The sequence below is a fragment of the Vombatus ursinus genome, unplaced genomic scaffold, assembly GCF_900497805.2.
Source record: "Vombatus ursinus unplaced genomic scaffold, bare-nosed wombat genome assembly UNPS02014786.1, whole genome shotgun sequence".
Taxonomy (NCBI): domain Eukaryota; kingdom Metazoa; phylum Chordata; class Mammalia; order Diprotodontia; family Vombatidae; genus Vombatus; species Vombatus ursinus.
In genome coordinates this window covers 17,723,410-17,745,899 of record NW_020954564.1, presented here as the reverse complement: position 1 = coordinate 17,745,899, position 22,490 = coordinate 17,723,410, and the positions used below count along the sequence as shown (strand labels likewise).

Sequence of the window (22,490 nt, the reverse complement as noted above, 5' to 3'; positions counted from 1 at the left end):
CTACTTTGAGGCTACAAGCTGTCTTCTTCACTCCTTGACCCCACAGACCCCTCTGGAATTAACCTCTGGCCAGGGACATTGGCATAGAACGGTAGTCTCCAAACTTTTTTGATTATACCACCATTAATAGAAGATTTTTGGACATACAGCCATAAAATATGAATAATTATTTATCTGTAAATACTATATAGCTACTACTGTGATACTGTCCATCCCAAAACAAAATAAGGGGAGGGGTGGAGAGGGCAAAGCGCTTACTCATTGGTGGTTGCCCCTCACTACCACAAAACCCTCCCTCCAAGGTATACTGGGAAAGGGGTGAAGCTTTCCCAATGGCAGTTGCTGTTCTGGGAGCCCAGGTAATTATTGGGTTATAAACTGCTCTGAATGACCAATGTGAAGGCAGAAAGGGGGTGGTTAGGAGAGTGGGAGAAAGTAGGAATAGTGGGTGAAGAATAATAGGTACTGCTGTAAGGAAGACAAGCCCCATAATTGACTATTGCAGGTAGGGTGGGTTTAGATCTACGATTCCACCCTTAGATTAATCACACACCTCCTGGGGACATATCCTGGTCCCCACTTTAGGAGGTGCTGGCCTGGAAAACAGAACATTTACTACTCCATACCTAAGTTTGTCAGATAAGCACCTAGAAAAAGAAATAGGTATCTGTTCTCTGGCCAGGTCCTCTCCCTTATTATGGGAGAGCAAGGAAGTTCAAGAATATAGGAAACCCTGATAAAATTCAGCTGTCAAGATCCAGCCTATTCTGAGTTTTCTGAAATGCAACATCATCACAGATGCAATAGCCCTTAACAATGGAACCTTCACTTCACGAACCAAGAACAGCAGATGCACCAGACTCATAGTGGACAGACTTTCCAGGGAAAGAAGAAATGGACATTCAGGTTTGTTCAACTCTAATGACTGATGGAGTTATCCAGGAAATTTTAAAAAAATTAACACACTTTGGAGAACAGGTTGAGAATCCAAAAAGATCTCAATAGGCTACGTTTAAAGCCAAAAGGGGACTTAGAGACCACCTAGTTCAACTCATTCATTTTACAGATGAGGAGGCTGTGTTAAGTGATTTGCTCAAAGTCACACAGAAAGTAATAACAGAGACAAAATGAAAAGCCAAATCCTCTGCTCCAAATCAAGTCATCTTTCCAGGATGCAGAATCTCAGAACTGAAAGGGAATCAGAGAAGAGCTGTAAGTAGAGCAGGGTAAATGGGACTTTTACACCAGGACGCTGTAATTGAAAGGACACTGAGAGCACTTGTATTTCTTTAGCGAGCAGAAAAATCAGATGGGGAATTGATATCCAGCAAACATGCTTCCTTCTTCTTGGTGATTCTGCAAGCCCACCACACCTGTACTCTATATTTTTCCACCAGCCCTGTGCATGGCCATTGTATTTATATTATCCCAATCCCTCTCCTGAGCCCTGGGCCACCATCCTTTACAGTACCATTATTGTTAGGCTGTTCTCTCAGGGCCCAGTGGCCCATCTACTACTAGCACATCCTTGCCACTTCCTGGGGTCAAGAGAAATGATGCCACCACAGCTCCAGCCTACCATCTCTATCCTCGCCCCACCTCACTTGTCAGCTTCCTATTCATTGAGTCATGGTGAGGCCAATCTCCTTGGGGAACGGGTCACCCCTCCCCTAGTAAAATTGTACCTAAGGTAGACAATGCTCATTGCCCCCCAACCACGTCATGCCGTCAGGCTTAGGAACCTGACTCATAATACCTTACCTGAAGAGCAAAGTGCACAGATCAGAGACTCTCTTGGCTGGCTACTCACCTGACATCTTGGAACACAGACCAAGGAATCTAACATGGGCTGACTTCACACAAAAGCCACCCCTGACTCAGTGAAGTTGAAGATTGGCACCATTCAACTGAGATGAGGTCCTGTGACTTTCCTACACTATGTTTGAGTTCCTTCCCAGCCCAGCAAGCTGCCTTGAAACAACCACCTGGGGTCCTTTTCTCCAAGTCATCAAGCACTGTTCCAGGGTCTTTCGCCCAATGGGGACTTGTGTCCCAAGGTCTGAGGCCTCCTCCTTCCCACCTGAATTTGTCTTAAAAAGCTGTTCTGAGAGTACCCTGCTTGCAGAGTTAAAGCTCTGCCTCAGAGCCACCTAGTCCATACTGTTCCTGACCAAAACTGTTTTCTGTAACATACCCTTCAAATGGCAATTCAACCTGTGCTTGAACACTATGAGGGAGGAGAAGCCTATTACCTCCCAAGGCAGCCCATTCTATCACTTTAAATGTTAACACTTCTCCCCTTAAATCAAGATTAAATTTGCTTTTCTGCAACTTCCATTTATTGCTCCAAGTTCTATCAGTTGGGGCCAAGAACAATGCAACACGTCGGACTTTCCGATCCTTGAAGAGGACTCCCTAAGCCTTCTCTTCTCCAGGCTAAACATCCCCGGTTCCTTCAACCAATCCTCACACAACAAGGGACATTTGCCCATCATAGTCACCCTCCTCTGGACAACTTATCAATGCCCTTCCCGAAATTCTGTCACTATGTCTCATGTTTTAAATGCAAAGTTCAGCACTTGGGTTAAAAAAATAAATTGCACAAGTACAGAACAGATGAGAAGCGACTAGACAAACCATTCATGCAGAAAAAAGCAAGAAGTTTTTAGCAGACTACCAGATGAATATGAGTCAGGGTAGTGTCATGGTAGCTAACAAAGCCATCAGCGTCATCTTGAGCTGTACAAATAGAGGCACAATGTTCAGACAATGGAGCTGCTAGTGCCAATATCTGAAGTACTGCATTTAGTTCTGGGTGCCCCATTTTAGGAAGAACATAGATAAGCTAGACTGAATGCAGGATGACCAGCATGATGAGGTTGGACCAATGGCTGCTAATAGCTTTTTGGAGCAAGATACCAAGAAATTAACTTTAATAACAAAATGTTGGATAATAGAAAAGGAAAATATCATATAGGATGCAAACTGCTTCTTGGAAAGATCTAGGGCTCTGAATGTCAGCTTGCTTTGACGTTCAGAACTAATCAGAACTAAATGTGAGTCAGAAACAGGTGACTCGGAACGGCTTTTTGCCAGTTACATGACCAGTGGAAATAAAATGTTATCTTCTGCACTGCACGTGTCACCATGGAGCTCCCCACGTGAATCTGTTGCTGAAGTTCTATGACTGTAAGTACACGGATCCTGACCATGCCAGATTGAAAACCACATATATTCCCTCCCATCTAAGAGGAAGAATAGTACTTCAACACATCTGTGATATTACTAATGTGAGCATGCCCTCCACCAGAGCACATTGCAACCCCTCCATGCCCCCTCATCCTGTGTGTTCTTCTTATCTGTGTGTTTCCAAAAATCCTCAGTAAAGGATCAGCTGAGGGCAGCTAAGTAGTGCAGTGGATAGAGCACCTGGCCTTGAAGACAGAAGACTGCTCTTCCTGAGTTCAAATCTAGCCTCAGACACTTACTAGCTGTGTGACCCTGGGTAAGTCACTTAACCCTGCTTTTCTAAGTTTCCTCATCTGTAAAATAAACTGGAGAAGGAAATGGCAAACCACTCCAGAATCTCTGCCAGGAAAACCCCAAATGGGGACATGGAGAGTCAGACAGTACTGAAATGACTGAAGAACAATAAAAGATCCATCCAATGCAACCCACAAAATGGAGGCCTTTCTCTGTTTTTGGTTTGTTTGTCTGTTTTTGTTTTTAAGTTGATATGTGTGCAACAGAGAGGCAGTGTGATATAGTGGAGAAAGTGTTGGACCTGGAGTCAGGAATACCTGGCTTCAAATCCCGTCTCCGATTCTTATCAGCTGCATGACCATTTATCAAGTCACAACTAATATGATCCTCAGGCAACACTCTAAGACTTAGAATGACCGACTGTGACCTGCAGTTGGTAAAGCAGGGGGTGAAGGCACAGAGGACAGTCCTATGTTGGAGTGGTAACAATGGCAACACAGGGATCACCCTACCATAGGTGGTATTGCATATGTAAAATGGGAAGCCCCACTCCATAGAGATCTGCCCTTACAAGGATTAGTTGGGGGATTGGTGGGGATGATGGCATAGAGGATGGTCCCATGCTGGGTGAGGATGGTAATGGCAGCACAGGGGTCATCTGACCATGGACGCTGTGGCATGAAGAAAGTGGGAAGCCCCACCCAACAGAGCCCTGCATGTGCCCCCTACAAGAAATAATGAGGGATTCACAGGGGGAGGATTGTTGGGAGAGGGATACCATGACAATATGACCCTAGAGGTGGAAGCAGGATCTTGCTATACACTTCAGAGTAGGACAGGGGTGGGGAACTTGCAGCCTCAAGGCCACATGTGGCCTTCTAGGTCCTCAAGTGTGGCACTTTGACTGAATCCAAACTTCACAGAACAACTCCCTTTAATAAAAGGATTTGTTCTATAAATCTTGGACTCACTCAGTCAAAAGACTGTACCGAGGACCTAGAAGGCCACATGTGACCTCGAAGCTACAGGTTCCCCATCCCTGGGCTGGGGGAAGGCTGGGAGGTATTGGAAGGCTATGGTCTCTAGACTAAACGGCACTTGGGAAAGAAGTGTACTTCCCTGGATGCCAGTGCCCTGGGGCGAAGTCTTGGTGCATTGGACTAGTACTGCTTTTAGAGACCCCAATGCCAGGTTTCCTTATTCCAAGTTCAGTACTCTTTATACTATATCCTGCTGCCCTGACTCTCTTTTAATGAATGATCGTTGAATGAATGGACACACATGAGCCTGAGAAGAAGGCATTGGATCCAATCAGTATTATGTCCAAGAGGGAAAGAGATGGCATCTGGCAGCTGTTCATTAATCTTCAGCAAGGATATGGAATGCTTTATGACACAATCAGCAGGGACCTTCCAAGTCATTCTGGCTGCTGAAACAACTGTCTTCTCCTTTTCATGGTTTCCACAGAAAGCTAAGCTCTCCTAACCCTCTGGCTTTGTTTGGTTCCTTGGTGACCAACTGTAGTCACTAACAATGGTCTTTAGTCCAGATTCTTTAGCTGCTGAAGCCAACCAAGTCTGTCACACACCAAACACAAGATCAGGCAGAGTAGAGACAGGAATGTACTCCCATCTTAGGCAGAAGCTATCCCTCCTATTTTGCCCACAGCATTCAGGCTAGAGCTCAAGGGAAATTCATTCCAAGGGACTAAGTCACACACTAAAGTCATTTGCATGAGAAAATTAAAAGGAAGGCATTCAAATATTAAAAGAATAAAGTGCTGAAAAGTGTGTCCAGTGGGGGGAAAAACACTGAATTTGGAGTCAGAGGACCTAGGTTTGGATCCCAGCTCTGCTAGTAATTATCTTAGACAATCATTTTTGCCTCTTGGAGCCATGTTTTATGCTCTATAAAATGAAGGAGTGGAACTAGATAATGCATAAATGAACGAAAAAGCATTTGTTGAGTACTTACTATGTTTCAAGCATTGTGTTAAGTGCTGGAGATTTAAAAAAACAAAAGCGAAGACAGTCCCTGCTCTCACAGAGCTTACATGCTAACTGAGGGAAAACAACATATATCCAGCTCAGTAAATACATACACACACACACACGCATGCACGGACGCACATGCATATGCACAGGAAATCATTGTAATTTTGGGGTGGTGGTGGAAGGGAGAACACTAACAATGGGGGAATTGGGAAGGAGCTTATGCAAGAGGTGGGACCTAAATTGAGCTTTGAAGGGAAAAAGTGATTCCAAAGGGCAGAGATGAAGAGGCAGAACATTCTCTGAGAACAGCCTTTGCAAAAGCACAGAGGCAGGAGATGACATGTTGGGTTTGGGGAGTAGCAAGCACAGCAATTTGTCTGGAATATAAAGTGTGTTAGGGAGAGTAAAGTGAAATTAGTCTGAAAAACAATAAGGAGCTACTATAGTCATAGCTAATCCAACAATCTGAGTTCTGAATCAGTCTGCAGAGCATCTAGTCTTACTTATTCTTGAAAAGAAATCGCTTCTATGACATATCAGGCCTTGTCTGAAAAGCTCCAATAGGGAAGATTTTTTTTTTGAGTCAAGAAAATATGTTAAGATATTCAGCCTCCACAATGGACTCCCTTTTGAGTCAGCTGATTTCATTCTTAAACAGCTCTACGTTTTCCCCCTCTTAAGTTTTGGTGACACTGCTCTCTCCTGGTTCATCTCCTACTTATCTGATTATTTATTTTCAGTCTCCTTTGTAGGATCATTATCTATACCCAATGCCCTATCTGTAGAGGTAACACAGGACTCTGGCCTGGGTTTGTCTTCATTCTTTCTGTCTTTCTTTCTTTCTTTCTTTCTTTCTTTCTTTCTTTCTTTCTTTCTTTCTTTCTTTCTTTCTTTCTTTCTTTCTCTCTCTCTCTCTCTCTCTCTCTCTCTCTCTCTCTCTCTCTCTCTCCCCTCCCATATCATCAGCATCAATTCCCATGTATACAAGTCTCATTTCTATACATATAAATCCTTTGATCATTCAAACACTGGTATAGCAAATGCATTCACCAATCATCTTACCATACTGATATATAGTTAGACTAGGCCAAGCGACCAGAATTAGTGGTCAATATTCATTTACTTTTTTTAAATGATTAATTTTGTTTTAGTTTTCAACATTCACTTCCATAAGATTTTGAGTTTTAAATTCCCCCCCCAAGATGGTGTGCAATCTGATATAGGCTCTACTTTTACATTCATATTAAGCATATTTTCCCATTAGTCATTATGTAAAGAACAATTAGAACTAATGTGAGGAACCTTAAGAATGAAGCAATAAAACAAAACAACAAAGGAAAAGGAGATCAAATAGTATGCTTCCATCTGCATTCAGACTCCATCGTTCTTTCTCTGGATGTGGATAGCATTTTCCATCATGAGACTTTTGGAGTTGTCTTAGATCCTTGCATTGCTGAAAAGAGCCAAGTCTATCAAAGTCAGTCATCACACAGTGTGGCTGTTACTATGTACAATATTCCCTTGGTTCTGCTCATTTTGCTCAGCATCAGTTCATATAAGTCTTTCTACATTTTTACCAATATTCATTTATTAAAAGCTTACTATGTACCAGGCTCTGTACTAAGTGTTGGGAATACAAATCCAAGCAGAAAGACAATCTCTTTCCTCAAGGAACTTAAATTCTAATGGGAGAAGATGACCCAAGAAAAAGAAGATGAAAAGGAGGGAACTAGAAGGGATTGGCTTGGAGCATGGTAGAGAAAGTCTGGAGTACAATCTGGAGAAGAATGAAATTTGGCTGGCTTGGATACACTGCTTAAATACAGGTTCTCAAAGGAGCCATCCAACTAGAGGGAGAGGCCCCAGGGGTAGAGCATATTTCTAGTGTGTCATTTCCAGGGCTGGAGGGAGCTTCAGGATGAAGAAGTTCCTGGGGCATGATGGAGAACTTCTGGTGAGTAGCCAGGAGCTCTCTTACCATTCCCTTACTTATCTTGGTTTCAATTGCCCATTAACCATCTATGCCATTACATTGGCTGTCTCCCATGCCTAGAATGCACTCCTTCCATACCTCTGACTCTCAGAATCTCTCCTTTCCTTCAAAACTCTGGTCAATCAACACTTTTTATGTGAAACCTTTCCTGATCCCAGAAGCTATTAATGCCCACCCACCAAAATTCTACCTCCCACTTATTTTATATATACTTCTGAATGTACGTTATCTCCTCAGATAGAAATGCAAGTTTCTTGAGGATGAAGATTGCTTCATTTTTGTCTGTAGCCCAGGAGCCCAACAGAGTTCCTGGCATGTAATAGACACTTAATAAATCCTTATTGTTATTTCTAGTTGAAAGACAGGCCTTCTTGGCAGAAAAACAAGTAAAATGTGAATTGAGTGATTCTGCCTTCTCTTTCTTGTTCATTATTTTTATCCCATACAACCTGAGCAGTGAGACTTATCTTTCTTTTATACTATTTTTTCCCCAAATACAATTAAAATTCTCTTTTTGGGAGGCATTAACTTTCTTCACCAGTCTCAACTCAAGCTTTAGACTTCATGACACTTAAAAAAAGTATTATGTTTTTGTCTTCCTCCTCCATTACTGGCCCTTCCTTTCATCACCTGTATGTGTCTCTTGAAAATGGAATCCCCTCTCCAACCCTTCATCCTCAAAGCTGCCAATGTGAAATTCCTAAAGCACAGGTCTGACAATATGACTCCACTATTCAATCAACTTCAGTAGCTCCTTATTACACCTAGGGTCACATTCCTTTTTGGCATTTGATATACCTTACAAAGGACCTCCAACTCTCCTTTCCAGATTTATTATATGTTATTTCCCTTCATGTAGCCTACTGTCTAATCAAATTGGATTTTTGCTGTTCCTCACACGTGACTTTTCATTTACTATCATTGTGTCCTTCAAGTGGCTGTCTTTCTTGAGTGGAATATATTCTGTCCTCACTGCCACCTTTTACAATCTCCTGTGCTTCCTCGAAAACTCTACTTAAGCAATACCTTTTGCATGAAACTCTTCCTAGTACCAACCAGAAGCTACTGACCTCCTCCTCTCAAAAATTTATCTCCTATTTATTTTTATAGATCATACTTCTATATAACGTATACATGTAATATATAATTTATTGTATATTATGTAATATGATGATATATACAACTATAGGTATATATGCATATATATGAAACATATAAATATATTTATATAAACACATATGTACATTTTGTCTCCCAGTACTGACTGCTTTGTTTCAGTTTTTATCTTTATAGTCTACTATCTAGTACAATGCCTGACACATAGTAGGTTTGATACATTGTAGAGTAGCAAGGTGGTGCACAGAGCAGCAGGCCTGGAGTCAGGAAGACCTAAGCTCAAATTCAACCTCAGATACTTACTAGCTGTGTAACCCCTGCAAGTCTTTTAACCTCTGTCTCAGTTTGCTTATCTGTAAAATAGGGATAATAATAGCACCTACCTTCCAGGGTTGTTGTGAGGATCAAATGAGATAATAATTGTAAAGCACTTAGTACAGTTCACAGCATATAGTAAGTGCTATATAAATGTTAGTTATCTTTATTATTAGTATTATTATCATATATGTAATCAATATTTACTGACGAATGACTGAATTCCCTGTGCAGTCACATAATTCTCCTCAGCAGAAGGAATTTCCTCACCATGAAATAATAGGACTGCTCTAAACAAGTAAAGCAAAAGATTGTGAGCTCCTTGAGGGCATAAACTACATAGATTTTCTGTAGCTCCATAACACCAGGTAGTAGAAAGAGCACTAGACTAGGAATGAGAAGATTAACTGTGTAACCACAGGCCAGTCATTTCATCTCTCTGAGCCTCAGTTTCCCCATTTGTAAAAGAGGGATACTAATACATAACCTACCTCTGTGGGACATTATGAGGAAAGGGCAGTAAAAATATAAGCGATTATGGAATCTCAGAACTACAGACTCTTGGAGTGAAAAGTGAAAACGAAGAGGTTCTTTGTAACGGCATTATGGCATTATGGCAAGGGATTCACTCCTGCCAGAGAGTTATGGCTGAGGCCAGAACTGGGATCCTTTTTCTCCTCCTAAGTCACTTTATACTATAACCATATTTCCTCTGTTTCTTTCTATTTGATAATTTTTTTTTCAGTGACAGACTTTTTTTGTTGGAAAGTCAAGTCAATTTAAATAAATTCAACTCAATAAATATTTACTAAATATCTACTGTGTGCAAAAGCACTCTATTATTTAGTGGCTCCCTATTGCCCCTGGGATAAAATATAAACACTTCTGTTTGGGTCTAAAGAACCTTCAAAAGCTAGGTTCTCCTTTGATCTCCAAAATACTTTCTACTCTTCTTATCCTCTATTATTCCTTCATTCCTTCATATAAACATAATTTCTTGATAGACAATGTCACTCTGCCTCATTCATCTTCCTATTCTGGATTTTTGGAATGCCACACATCTGTATAGTCATATTTCAGTCTAATCCCTGTTTTAGGGATGGCAGACCTTTGAATAGGAGCCATGCCCCCTCTAATTATTCTCAAGCTGAACATTCCCATTTCCTTCAGCCAATCCTCACCAATCTCTAGTACCCTCATGGTTCTGGCCTTCCTCTTTAGTTAGAAATGTTCTAATTGGTTAATGCCCTACTCAGAATGTAGTGTTTATTAATAGACATATGGTAGTCAAGTAATATTGCTGAAAAAAATTGAATTGACCATTGGGTAGAATGATTCATTATCTTTAATTCATATTCAAAGCTTCAGTTTCCTAGAAGCCTTCCACCTCATTTCTTCTGTGTTCATTATCGAAACAAGGAAAAAAATTAGGTATGGGCCCAAATATTTTCTGCCCAATCAGGCATGATTCCAAACAACACAATCCAATCAGATGAAGTGGAGGGCATCTAAAAGACCAGCTATGGGTTTTCTACCCACCAATGTAGAAACATAGCTAGCAATGGCTAACAGGACCCAGGTTAGGAATCAGGAAACCAGTATTTAATGTCAGCTCTGTCACTGTCTATCTTTGTGACCTTAGACAGGTCATTAATTCACTTAGTCAACATTTATTAATCACCAACTATGTGTAAAGTACTGTGCTAGGCACAAGGTAGAATACAAATTTTAAGTAACACAAAATCCTAAGCTTATCATCTAGTTGAGGGATAAGACAGATTCATGAATAATGATAACAACAACACTAATTAAAAAAAACATTTATACAGTGTTATAAAGTTGACAGCGTGCTTTATATATATTATCTCATTTTCTCTTTACAACAACCCTGTGAAGTAGATCCTATTGTTATCCATATTTTACAGACCAGGAAACTGAGGCTATACAGTCACATAGCTAGTAAGTATGAGTTGGGATTTGGATTAAGGTTTTCTTGACTTCAATTCCATAGCTCTATCCAAATACACAATATTATACAATACATGTATCAGAGAGGTTCAAATAAAGCACAAAAGCCATTGCTAACTGGGGAATGAGGAATGGTTTTCTGGAGGAAGTGGCATATGAGTTGGGCTTTAAAGGATGGATAGAAATTCAACAGCCCTTGAGGAATGGGAGAGATTTCTAGGCATGGCACAGAGCTTGAAGAACACAGGCTGTACTCGATGGACAGAGAAAAAAATAATTCAGTTTGGCTAAAGCATAGAGTACAGAGGAAACAATATGAGATATGATTAGCAAGGGAGACCAATGCCAGATTGTGGAGAGTTCTAAATGCTGAACAAAAGAGGTTAAATTTTACTTGACAGGTATTAGGGAACAATGGAAGATTGCTGAGCATAAGAATGACGAGCTTATCTAGGTATAAGAAAATATATTTTGGCAGTAGTATGAAGGATAGATTGGAGTGGGAGAGAGTACAAATGGGAAAGACCTACCAGGATGCAATTCTAATAGTCCATGTAAGTCCACATAACCACCCAAGGTTGTAAACATTTGAGATAAACAATGTTGGTATCACAGATAACAACATTAATGTCAGAAGGTGGGTCAGGTTTAGGGGAAGAGATGATGGGTTTGGTTTTGCACATGCTGATCTTAAGGAGGGGAGGGAAAAGGAGGAGAGGAGGGGAAAGGGAATTTGAGGGGAAGGGATGGGAGGAGAGGGAAAGGAAGGGAAGAGAGGGGAGGGGAGGGGAGGGAAGGGAAGAGGGCCAAGAACACATCCTTAAAAGATATCTGTGTTAAAGGATCAGGTAAAGAAGCTGTATTCTTCCTCATAAGAATGCATGCTCCTTGAGGGCAGGGATGGTTTTTGCCTTCCTTTTATCACCAGTGCCTGCCACAGTGCCTGGCACAAATTAAGCACTTAATAAATACTCTTTGACCAACTGATCTCTGAGGTCCCTTCTATCTCTGTAACTTAGCATCCTATGATATTCAGTTCCTTTAGTGAGACTTTCTCTCAGTAGAATTTCCACCCCAACTCCTCCTTCAGGTACCAATATTTTACTGTATTCTAAGCCTTTCCCTACTGTCAGAGTAGGAAAGGATCTGACATGATCAATTATATTTTTACCAAAATCCATTCATACTATTTAATGTTACCTCTCCCAATTTGTATTACAAGCATTTTACAATTAGGTCCTATTTAGTGAGAATAATGAATTCCCTGAAGTATTGTATTCATGTAAGTGTTCAAATGTATATTATTCAAAGTAAAGTTATGTAAAATCTGGCAATTGATTCTGCTTTAATACAGTATGGATTTGAATAATACAACTACTTCATGGAATTTCATGATTTGCACTAATCAGGACCTCACTGTATCTCCAAATATGGAATGCAATTCCAAAAGATTCAACATTTCTATATTTCATTATTGTAGGTATTCCCCACAATGATGCAAATCACAACCCATCTGTGCTGGCTCATCCTGTGCCACTCTTGTTAATTCCCTCCCACAAATTCATGCCAGTGGGACGTCCAATGGGCATTCAAGAGGCTTAAAGTGTAGAAGTGACAAACACCTTCAAGCAAGACATAAGTTACAATGATGATGAAGATGATTGTCTTTACCTATATGTCACATGGCAGGGGGATAATACTTTCTCCTTGACCCCAGAGAGAACAAGGCATCTGTGTATTAAAGAAGGTACTGTTTCAGTGGGTAGAAATTAAGAGAAACACAGATTTTTGTTCATTGCAAGGAGAAAATTCCTAGTAATTAACATTGTCCATATATGGAATGGGTTGCCTCAGAACGCAGTGGGTTCTCCCTCACTGGAAATCTTGATGCAGAAACTGGACAACTACTTGTTGTGAGGCTTTAGAGAGGATATTTAATCCACTTTAATCAGGTAAGTAGGTGTGCAGCTGGCTGCCAAAGGAAGGAAGTGTGTTAAACTCCATTGTTTCTACATTGCTGAAGTACTGCAAGTGCTTTAACTGCCCTTTAAAATTCAGCACCCTGGGGAAAAGCTCTAGTTGACCCACCCTAGTTATGGCTCTGATCCCAGCCTTACCACTGATTATCTGTGTGACTCTGAGCAAGTCATTTCCCTTCTCTGGGACTTCAGTTATTTCCTCTAAATGATGAGGGGGTTGGACAAGATAAGCTCTAGGGTTCCTTGCATTGCTAACATTCTACTTTTCTAAGGTTCCTTGCAGCTCTGACATTCTGTGATTCTCTGCGTTTAAGTTCAGTGCCAATTTGCAGTGACTTGGCAGCTGGGAGAATCCTGTGATAAAAAGAAAACTCCCATGCTCTGGTGGCAAGCTCACTAAATCACTACCTGTCAATATCAGAATGTAAAAAGTCTTGAGCTCTTTTTCTTGGTGTCTTGGTCAAAATGGGCTAGGTGCCACCTTAATCACCTCTTCACCTTCCAGTGGGGGAGGAGGGAGGTCTGAACAAATTACATGCTTAGTGGCAGTCCCATTGTTCACAGCCTTGGAGATTTTGCCAAACTGAGGTAAGTGTGACCGCTCCAGCATGACCAGTGTTGGCCTAGAAAGCATTTCTATGTTCTACATGAGAGCTCCATCACTTGTCCGAGGTGAAGCAAAGTTAAATGTGGCTTCTAGGAAAAAATACATGAGGGAAAAATAACTAGCTGGCAAGGCTAGCTGACTTAGGAGAAAGCTGAGTTGGACCCCAAGATTATAAAGTTGCTTTGAAATTTGAATAAAACTATTGATAATGTTAAAAATCATCTCAGGTCACAATAATAATAATTTACTCTATTCCCAGGGCTAGAAATATTTTATTTTTAAATCATTTTCTCAATTTTTTTTTGTTTTGCAGATATGATTTATAGATGAAAACTCACTGTGGAGTGGGGCAAGGGGTTCTGGTCTGTTTGTCTTGTTAATTTCATCCCAGACTTTTGTCTGGGTTAGCTTTGATTATCAAACTTGGCTCAGCCTTATTACTCTCCAGATCACTTCCCAACTTCTCAGCAGCCTTGTCATGCTGGTAATGACTCCAACTCCTCTGAGTAGTGGTATCACCATTTAAGGAAGTACGCATGGCAGCCATGCTCACTCTAAATCTGGCTTAACCCAGACTTCCCTGGGCAACTTCTTGACTTCCCCTCTCCCCACTCCAGGTACCTCCTCTTCTTCACTTATCACCTCTGTTTTATGTGTTGTCTTTCCTTATTTGAATGCAAGCCCCTTGAAGGCTGTCTTTCCTTTTGCTTGAATTTGTATTCCAAGCCCTTAGCACATTGCCTATCATACAGTAAGCACTTAATGAATACTTTGTTTATCTATCTAGGTAACTATTTGACATAGTGAATTGAGCTCCATGCTTGGAGTCAGAAAAACCTAAATTCAAACCTGGCTTGAGACACTTATTAGCTGTGTGACCCTGGGTAAATCACTTAAACTCTTTGTCTCAGTTTCCTCACCTATCTCACAAAGGTGCCCTGAGGACAAAAGTGATAATATTTGTAAAACACTTAGTCCAGTGCCTGGCATATAGTAGGTACTTAATACTTTCTTTATTCCCCCCTGCCTCCCTCCATCCCTTCTTCCCTTGCTCCTTCCCTATTTCCTTCTCTTTTTCCTTCCTTCCTTCCATCCTTCCTTTCTTCCTTCCTTCTTTTCTTCCTTAACCTCTTTCTTGGTGTTCAGAAGTCTATGTCATCTCCTTCAATCTCTTTCTTCCCCTGTGTGGGAAAGAGGCTGAAAGAGTCATGTTGCACTATGTAGTGGAAAAACAGTGGATTTGAAGTCATAGGGCCTTGGTTTGCTTGCTGGCTCTTTTACCTATGATCTATGTGATGGTGGTCAAGTCTTTCCCCTTCCCTGAGTCTCAGCATCACAGATTTGAAGGTGGAAGGACCTTTGAGGTCACTGAGTCCAAAGCCCTCATTTTACAGATGAAGAAAGTGAAGGTGAGTGAGATTAAGTGATTTCCCCAAAGTCAGTCACTTGGCTAGAAAGGATAGGCTGGTGTGTGGTTAGTAAATCGCAGAACTGGGATTTGAACACAGGCCCTCTGACTTCAGATCCAGCCTTCTTCCTACCACCTCATGCTGCTTCACTCCCCTTACCTATAAAATGAGAGAGCTAGAAAGAGGATCTTCAAGGTCCCATCATACCTTAGTATGATGTTAAATATAGTGTTTTTCAACATGATAGGCACTGAATAAATGTTTTGTTGAATTGAATTAAATGTCCCTTCCAGCTCTAATTACTATAGAGACAGAAAGTCCTCACCCAACACTTTTCAATGTATCAGAAACATCTTGAGTCCTGGGTAGAAAAATGATTCCACTCTGGCCAAAGCAGTAGGCCAAAGAGAGTTCTTGTCTCCCAAGAGATTTTCCATTTTGATCCTTAAAACAGAAAGCCCCCAAACAAGATAAAAGTGGGCTTTCAGCACTTCTCTAGCAATAGTCCCATGCAGTTGGAAGTACAAAGATTATTCTTCCCATTTTGCAGATGAAGAAACAAACCTCAGAGAGGTTGACTTGTTTGGTCACAGCCACACAGTTAGTAAGTGGCAGAGTTTAGATTAGAATCCTGGTGTGGACTCTTAAAAAATTCCTAATCTGTGCATAAAATGTCAAGCAACATGCAGCCCTGGTATTATCCCAAAGGAACTCCCCAAACAACCATCCAGATGCATATCTGACCATGTGATCCCCCTACTCAAAAACCTTCAAAGCCTCCCAAATTGCATCTAAGATGAAACACAAATCCCTTAACCTGTCATTTAAGGCCTCTACAACTTGACTCCAACTTGCCTTCTCAGACTTCTTTCAGATTAATCCCTTACACACTTTATATTCTAGCCATGTTGACTTACTTGTTCCTGAATTTGATATTCTCTCTCCCACTTCCTCTATGAATTCAAGAAGGCTATGCCCCCATGCCTAGAAAGAACTCCCTTCTCTGCCTCTCAGTCCTTGTCTTCCTTCAAGGTTCAGTTCAAATGCAACCTTCCCTGTGAAGCCTTCCCTCATCCTCTCTGCTGCAAATGTCCTCTCTCTCACTGCAAATTTCTTATACATTTTATGGGGTCTCTCCTTTGTTCCATCATAAAGCTGGCATTATACTTCTTTGTATAATTATTCTTAACCCTCCACATAGAATGTAAGCTCCTTGAGGGTAGGAAGTGGGGCTTTAATTTTATTTTTTAATCTCGGCATGCCAGTGGTTAGCACAGTTTCTTGCACAAACTCGCTGCTTAATAAATGTTTACTGTTGAATGTAGTTTGCTTGCATTTCATCTACAGTGGTGGAGAAATGTGGCTGTACAGCAAATATATTGTCATATTAATAACACATTAATCATAACATATTAATGTTGTTACATGTTTTTGTAGTTTTGCCTTTCTTTGTACTCCCAAAGTATAGTATGATGCCTGGGAGATACGTACTTGGTCAATGCCTGTTAATTGATTGATGACTGTCTCTGATTGGGGGTAACTACTTGAGATTTTATTCTCTTGTCATTTCTAATACCACATTCCACCATCTGTTTCCCTCATGTTCATTCACAGGGTCTTTAGATGATACAAATGGGATTTGTGTAAAAGCCAGTAACCACCTCCAGAGTCCCCAGCACATGGGGCAGAGATCACTCCCTGCTCTTCTCCAGGGTCATCTGTATAGTTGTCCTTTAACTATTTTGTGGAGAAAACACCACTTCATCCCAAGCTCTTGAAGTTTGTGCAGGGGAATCACAGGCTTAGGAAGGTTTCTTCTAAACTGGAAAAGCTTAGAAGACAACTTGATGATGGACCACGTGTCTGTTGACTGAGCACCCACTAAGGAGGGAGAGGCTCATCCGCAGACAGTGGGTTACCAGAGTGTTACTATTTTTTTTTGTTCTGTTATCTCATGAAACTTTATATTGTTCTATTTTCTGGGCATTCAGCATAGAAAAGTGGGAAACTCTCCAACTGAAATTGGGAAAAAAATGTTCTCTTGAGGACACAACAGTGATGCCCTACTTCTTACCTGCAAACTCATAAGGTCATAGGATTTTTTAAATTAAAAGTTTTTTTTCAGTTAGTAAGTAATTATTTTCTCATCCTTCAACTTTTTCTCCTTACTGGGAAAAAAAAAGAAATAAAAACAGAACTCGTAACAAATATATATAGTCAAGCAAAACAAATCTCCACACTAGCCATGCTGAAAAACGTGAAAGTCATAGGATTTACAGCTGGAAAGCACTTTAGAGGCCATCTAGTCCCATACCCTGATTTTTGTAGATCAGGAAACTGAAGCCCAGAGAGGTTAGGTGAATTGTCTAAGGTCACACAGGTAGTAAGTGGCAGAGCCAGGATGTGAACACAAATTGTCCAACTCCAAATCCATCGACCATACATTACTACTGTACCATACTGCCTTACTTGTTTTCTCAGCACTATTGAGGAATACTGAGCAGCTCCTGCAATTGCTACAGCACAACCCTTACTCCATTCCTATGTCTGAGGGTTCTCCTGTTGGCTTCCAGATTCTTCAGCCTGGGTTACACCAAGGTAGGATGCATGGCCTGCCCCTGATCCCTTTTCTGGCTACCGGGGCTACCAGTTCCCCAACTTTACTGCTTATGCCACCTAATATTGTAGTTATTTGTATCCATGATTTTCCTCCTTCAGATAATTTTAAGTCCTTGAAGCTCTGGCAGGTCCAGTCAAGCGTGGCCCAGGGATGGCCGATATATTTGTCTTTCAAGGACCAGTCTAGGTAAGTGTGGGTAGAAGGCCAGCCAACAGGGGATGAACTCCTGTGACCACAGCAAGCCATGGAATTATCTAGGGCAGGGACTGCTAAACTAGGATCTATAAACTATTATTTGTTTGCTTTTTATTTTTAACATCTTGATAGCTGTATTTCAATATAATTTATTTCTTTGATAATCCTATGTATTTTATGTATTTAAATACATTATTCTGAGAAGGGATCTACAGGCTTTACCATATTGCCAAAAGGGTCTATGATACAAAAAAAAGTTAAGAATCTTGATCTACAGAGACATGGAGGAGGTGATGATTTGCCCTGGTAGCTTTGCTGGCAGTAGGAGTGCCTATGCCAATTAAATCATAAATACACTGAAGTCTCTAGACAATGGGGTCCTAAGGCAACACACCTCTACAACCACCACCTAGCTCAGGAGTGAGTTGGGTCTACTTCTCTGAGTCATGGTTGCATGATAGTAACACTTTACCTGTAACTCTGGAGAGCTGTCAGAGCAAGTATTACCATTCCCATTTTTTAGGAGAGGAAACTGAGGCCTAGAGAGATGAAATGATTTGCCCACAGTCACACAAAACCTGATCTCCTCACCTCCCTCCTGTGCCAGATCTTACTCTTTGCACTACTCTGAGCTGGATGACAAAGAACTAATGCTTGAACTGGTATTATTACTGAGGATCAGCTCAGACCTGGTCTCAGATTTCCAGCTTGCTCTCAAAAAGGAGAGCACCCTGGCCCAAACTACCATTAACACAGAACCGTTGCAAAAACAGCTGGAGAAAAATGTAGCAAAATCCAAACACATTACATAAGCCAAAGGGTAACCCCCCCCCAACCCCAACTCCTGCCCTCTACTGAACTGAGCTTATTATGAGCTAGTTGGTGAGAGCTTTGCGAGTCATTTGTCCCTTTTGCTATCCAGGAGAGAGTGTTGCTAAAGCTGCTGCCAATGATGGGGGCTGGGCTGGAGAGGGAGGGGGGCGGGAGGCCGGGTGCGGTGTAATGCTGTCTGCCAAGAAGCTGGGGGAAGGCAGGAAAGGGAGAGGGGGGAGCAGCTGGGAGCTTTAGGGGAAGGGAGGGGAGAAGGGGGAAAGGAGGGAGAGGGAGGGGAGCAAGGTGGGGGCTAGCAGGAGATGAGGGGTGGGGGATGTGGTGGCTGGGACAGTGCTTTCAGTCCCAGCCCGGCCAGGAGGCGGTCTCCCGAAGGCCAGAGGCGTTGGGAAAGCTTGTAGGGAGCTGTGACATCACCCAGTTAAACTTCAGCCCAAGCCGGCAGGCTCCAGGTCTGTGGCTAAGGGGACGCCCTCAGCCCCACTCTCTGGCTCCTCTTTCTTGCATGGGTGGGTGGAGAAATGTGACTTGAACCAACCAGGAGCAGCCTGCTTGCCGCATGCTTTACCAAACGTCTTTTTTTTTTTTTCCTCTCCTCCGGCATGTAAATCCTCCACAAAGGAGCTGAAGTTCAAATGAGGCTGCTTTAGCCTTGCCCCAAGGATGGATTCAAAGCCTTAGTCCAGAAGCGCAGAGTTTGGCCCCAGGGCAGCTCCACCACCACCCCCAGGCCCAGGGCATGGGGCCGAAGTCTTCCAGTCCAGTGCAACACAGGACACTTCTGGGATAAACGACAGCCACCTGAGCAAGGAGACTCCAGGTTTTGGTTTTTAAAAATCCTTTCTCGGACCCTCCCCACCCTGCCTCTAGCTCCAGGATCCCTGGGTGGTTGCAAAGCACTCTCTCCTGGGGCACCAGTTTGATCCAGCATTCCAGGGAGGTCCCAGGGACCATGAGGGAAGCCCTCCCATAACGAAACCCTTGAAGAAAAAGCATGTGAAAAGTTTGAAGTGGCATCAGGCAGCCAAACAGGAGGAAAGTAGGTAAGTAGCAGCAATGGTGGCCAGAGGGGTTTGGGGCTCCTAGGATGCTGACTGACTGAGGCAGGGTGGGGGGCCCTGGGGATGATTTTGCTCCACTCCCCATTTGGGACAACAGCTAGGCAAGAATGACTTGTCAACATTCTGGGGAGGAAAGGAGGGATGGAAGGAAACATGAAACTCTTACCAGGTACAAGGACAGGCAGTGTAGTGGAACCTCAGGTGCAAAGGATTTAGAATCAGAAGACCTGGGTTCAATCTCAAACTCTCCTACCCCCATTTCTGATATTGACTTAGTGTATTCAAGTCTCTTCTCTCTGAACCTCAGTTTCCTCATCTGTAAAGTGAGGGGGTTGGATCTGATGAAATCTAAGGTCCCTCCCAGCTCTAACATTCCATAGTTTAGTGAAGGCACTTTAGCAAATTGAGAAAGTGGAGCAACCCCCTAAAGGGGCAAACAGTTGTCCGGAAACAAAGTGGAGAAGGTAATGCATCCCCTATACAGTGTTATGGTGTAGATGTAAAAAGGAAATGCTCAGGGGGTGATGGGGATAATTTCTATAGCCTTTCTGAACCCAGAGCACATGAAAAAACAAAACAAAACAAAACATCATGCCCAGTATCAAGCATGGGGCCTTGCACACAGTAGGTGCTTAATAATTGCTCTTAGAACTTAAAATGTGAGTTGACACCTGTGGGTGATTTCTAGTGTTTCCCAATAAAGCTTCAACTCTGTTTTTTGTCTGCTAGAGAATATTCTGGTGCAAACTTCAACTCCAGGTACAGAGCTGGCTACTGTGGAGAAGCTGGGATATGTTTGGGGTGGGGGTTGGGGGAAGGGAAAGCAAGGATAAGGTGGGGGTGAGGCACAAGACAAGAGAAAGGCTGGAAGAAGGGTTCTGCTTATCCTCAGTATCAAAGTTACTGTTTTGAAAGCGAATCCCTAGACAAGCTGTGAATTCTTGCAAACAAAACCCACTTGGGAAAGCTAAGCAAACTCTTTCCACATTCTCTTCCAAGGTGATTGGCTTCAAAGAAGGGGCCACTAGTAAGGGCTTCCCTAGAATGGAGTATTCGGAGAAAACATGGAATTTTTGCCCACTGACTCATTGGTCAAACTCTGCTGACTAAATATCTCAAGAAAGCCTAGCCCAAAGATGCTATCTGGGAAATGTCCTTGTGTCCCCATCCAGAAGCTACTGTATATGAGCAGTAAATAGGGGAGGTCCTATCCTCTGCTCAACATGCCTGAAAATGAGACAACAGAATGCAGTGGAGCCAGAAAAGCTTTTGAAATCTCCCAGCGCCAGATACTGTTTCAAAACAGAACATGTCCAAAGAACTCTTCACTTTCTCCCGCCGTAAGAGGAGAGGGATAGATGTTCTCTAGAGATCCTTCAGACTCTCAATCTTCAGATCAATGATTGCTAAGGCCTCTTCACCTCGAACAGTCCATGTTTGTGGTCTGGTGAAAAGTGGTGTTGCAGTGGAATCTCAGTGGTCTTAGTGCCACAAAGGTCCCAGTTTAAGCCAGCTTTGTCACTTATTGGCTTTGATGTCTTGGGGAAGTCACTTCCCTTTTCTGGACCTCAGTTTTGTCATCTATAGAACAGGGGGGTTAGACTAAACGATGTCTCTAATATCCATTTCAGTTCTGATATGGCATAAGTCTATGATTCTATAAGGTCCCCTTCCAACTCTAAGGTTTTGTGATTCTGTCCTTCCCTCTGTTTCTCCCTATCTTTTCTCTCCATCTTCTTTCTGCCACCTACCATACATTAACCTATCCCCTCTGCAGGAAGGTGGGATTTGAATATTTCCCAAAGACTAAGATCAGCTTCCCCCCTCCCCAGCCAATTCAGCTATTCAGGGGGAAAAGGGACCCATTTTTATAAGGACTCCCAATATATTCAGTGTCTTTGTTTTGGGAAGCAGCCCAATCAATGGTCACCCCCACAGAATTCCGGTAACAAATCACAGCCAACACACTGATTCATAGCAGCAAGTACTAGGTACAATTCTAAGCTCTTTTCCATCCCAAACACATCTTCTCAGTGTGTGCAGCACTTCTACCCAGTGATTAGCCAACACAGCAGATAACAACCATGTGGCATCCACTTTCCAGTCCTCTCCAGAAGGTCCTCCCAAGAAGAGATCTTCATGCTTGAGGTTCATTTCAACAAATGTTAAACATTTAATCTACAGAAGGCATATAACATTCAGCTACTCAGTACCCTTTGCATTACAGGATGTTGAGTTGGAAGGGACTTCAAAACACAGAACTTTAGAGTTGAGGATCTTGGAAGACAGCATGTTAGAAGAGACAATATCAGAGTCTGACAGGACCTTAGAATGTTGGAGAGGCAATGGACCATAGAGATCCAGTTCAACCCTCTCATTTTGCAGGTGAAGAAACTGAGTCTCTAAGAGGGGAAGTGACTTACTTATCACACAGGGTATAAATGACTGAGATTGTATTTGAACCCAGGTCACCTAATTTGTTTTAGATCAAGTTTCAAAAAAAAAAGGGCAGAAACATTTCCTAGGGGATCAGTTGTTGAACCTATTCAGAAGAATCCACTAAGTTCATCCAAGGAAAAATCCCCAGCATACTACAGCAATAGACTTCTCTGGGCATGGGCAGCTGTCTTGCCTGTCCTTCTCACAATTAATGGTTTTCAAGAAAGAAGCTGCTTTGGCAGTAGCTAATTTAAAAAATTAGAAACTGCAAGAGGGATAGGGGGAGAGCCAGAGACTGTGTCATCTGGGGTTATTCTGGGAAGGGCAGTTTCAGAAAGTCTCATTACCACATTACTGTGGCACTGTGGAAAGAGCCCTGGATTTTTAGTCAGTGGACATGGGCTTGAATCCCGGCTCAGCTGTTTATTAGTTGCACGATCTAGGGCAAACACCTTTCTAAGGCTAACCCTCAGTTTCCTT

General features: G+C 42.2%; 2 protein-coding genes across 6 annotated transcripts in view; one reads left to right on the top strand and one right to left on the bottom strand.

Annotated features, from left to right (window-relative positions):
- The window catches only part of LOC114047108 (ras-specific guanine nucleotide-releasing factor RalGPS1), a 490,091-nt gene that overhangs the window by 243,098 nt on the left and 224,503 nt on the right, over nucleotides 1-22,490 (bottom strand). The window lies entirely within an intron of this gene.
- Nucleotides 19,102-22,490, top strand: part of LOC114047110 (angiopoietin-related protein 2) — a 57,592-nt gene continuing 54,203 nt past the window's right edge. Inside the window, exon 1 of the mRNA XM_027867849.1 lies at nucleotides 19,102-19,553. The gene's annotated coding sequence lies outside the window, so the exon portion shown is untranslated. The remainder of the gene's footprint in view (nucleotides 19,554-22,490) is intronic.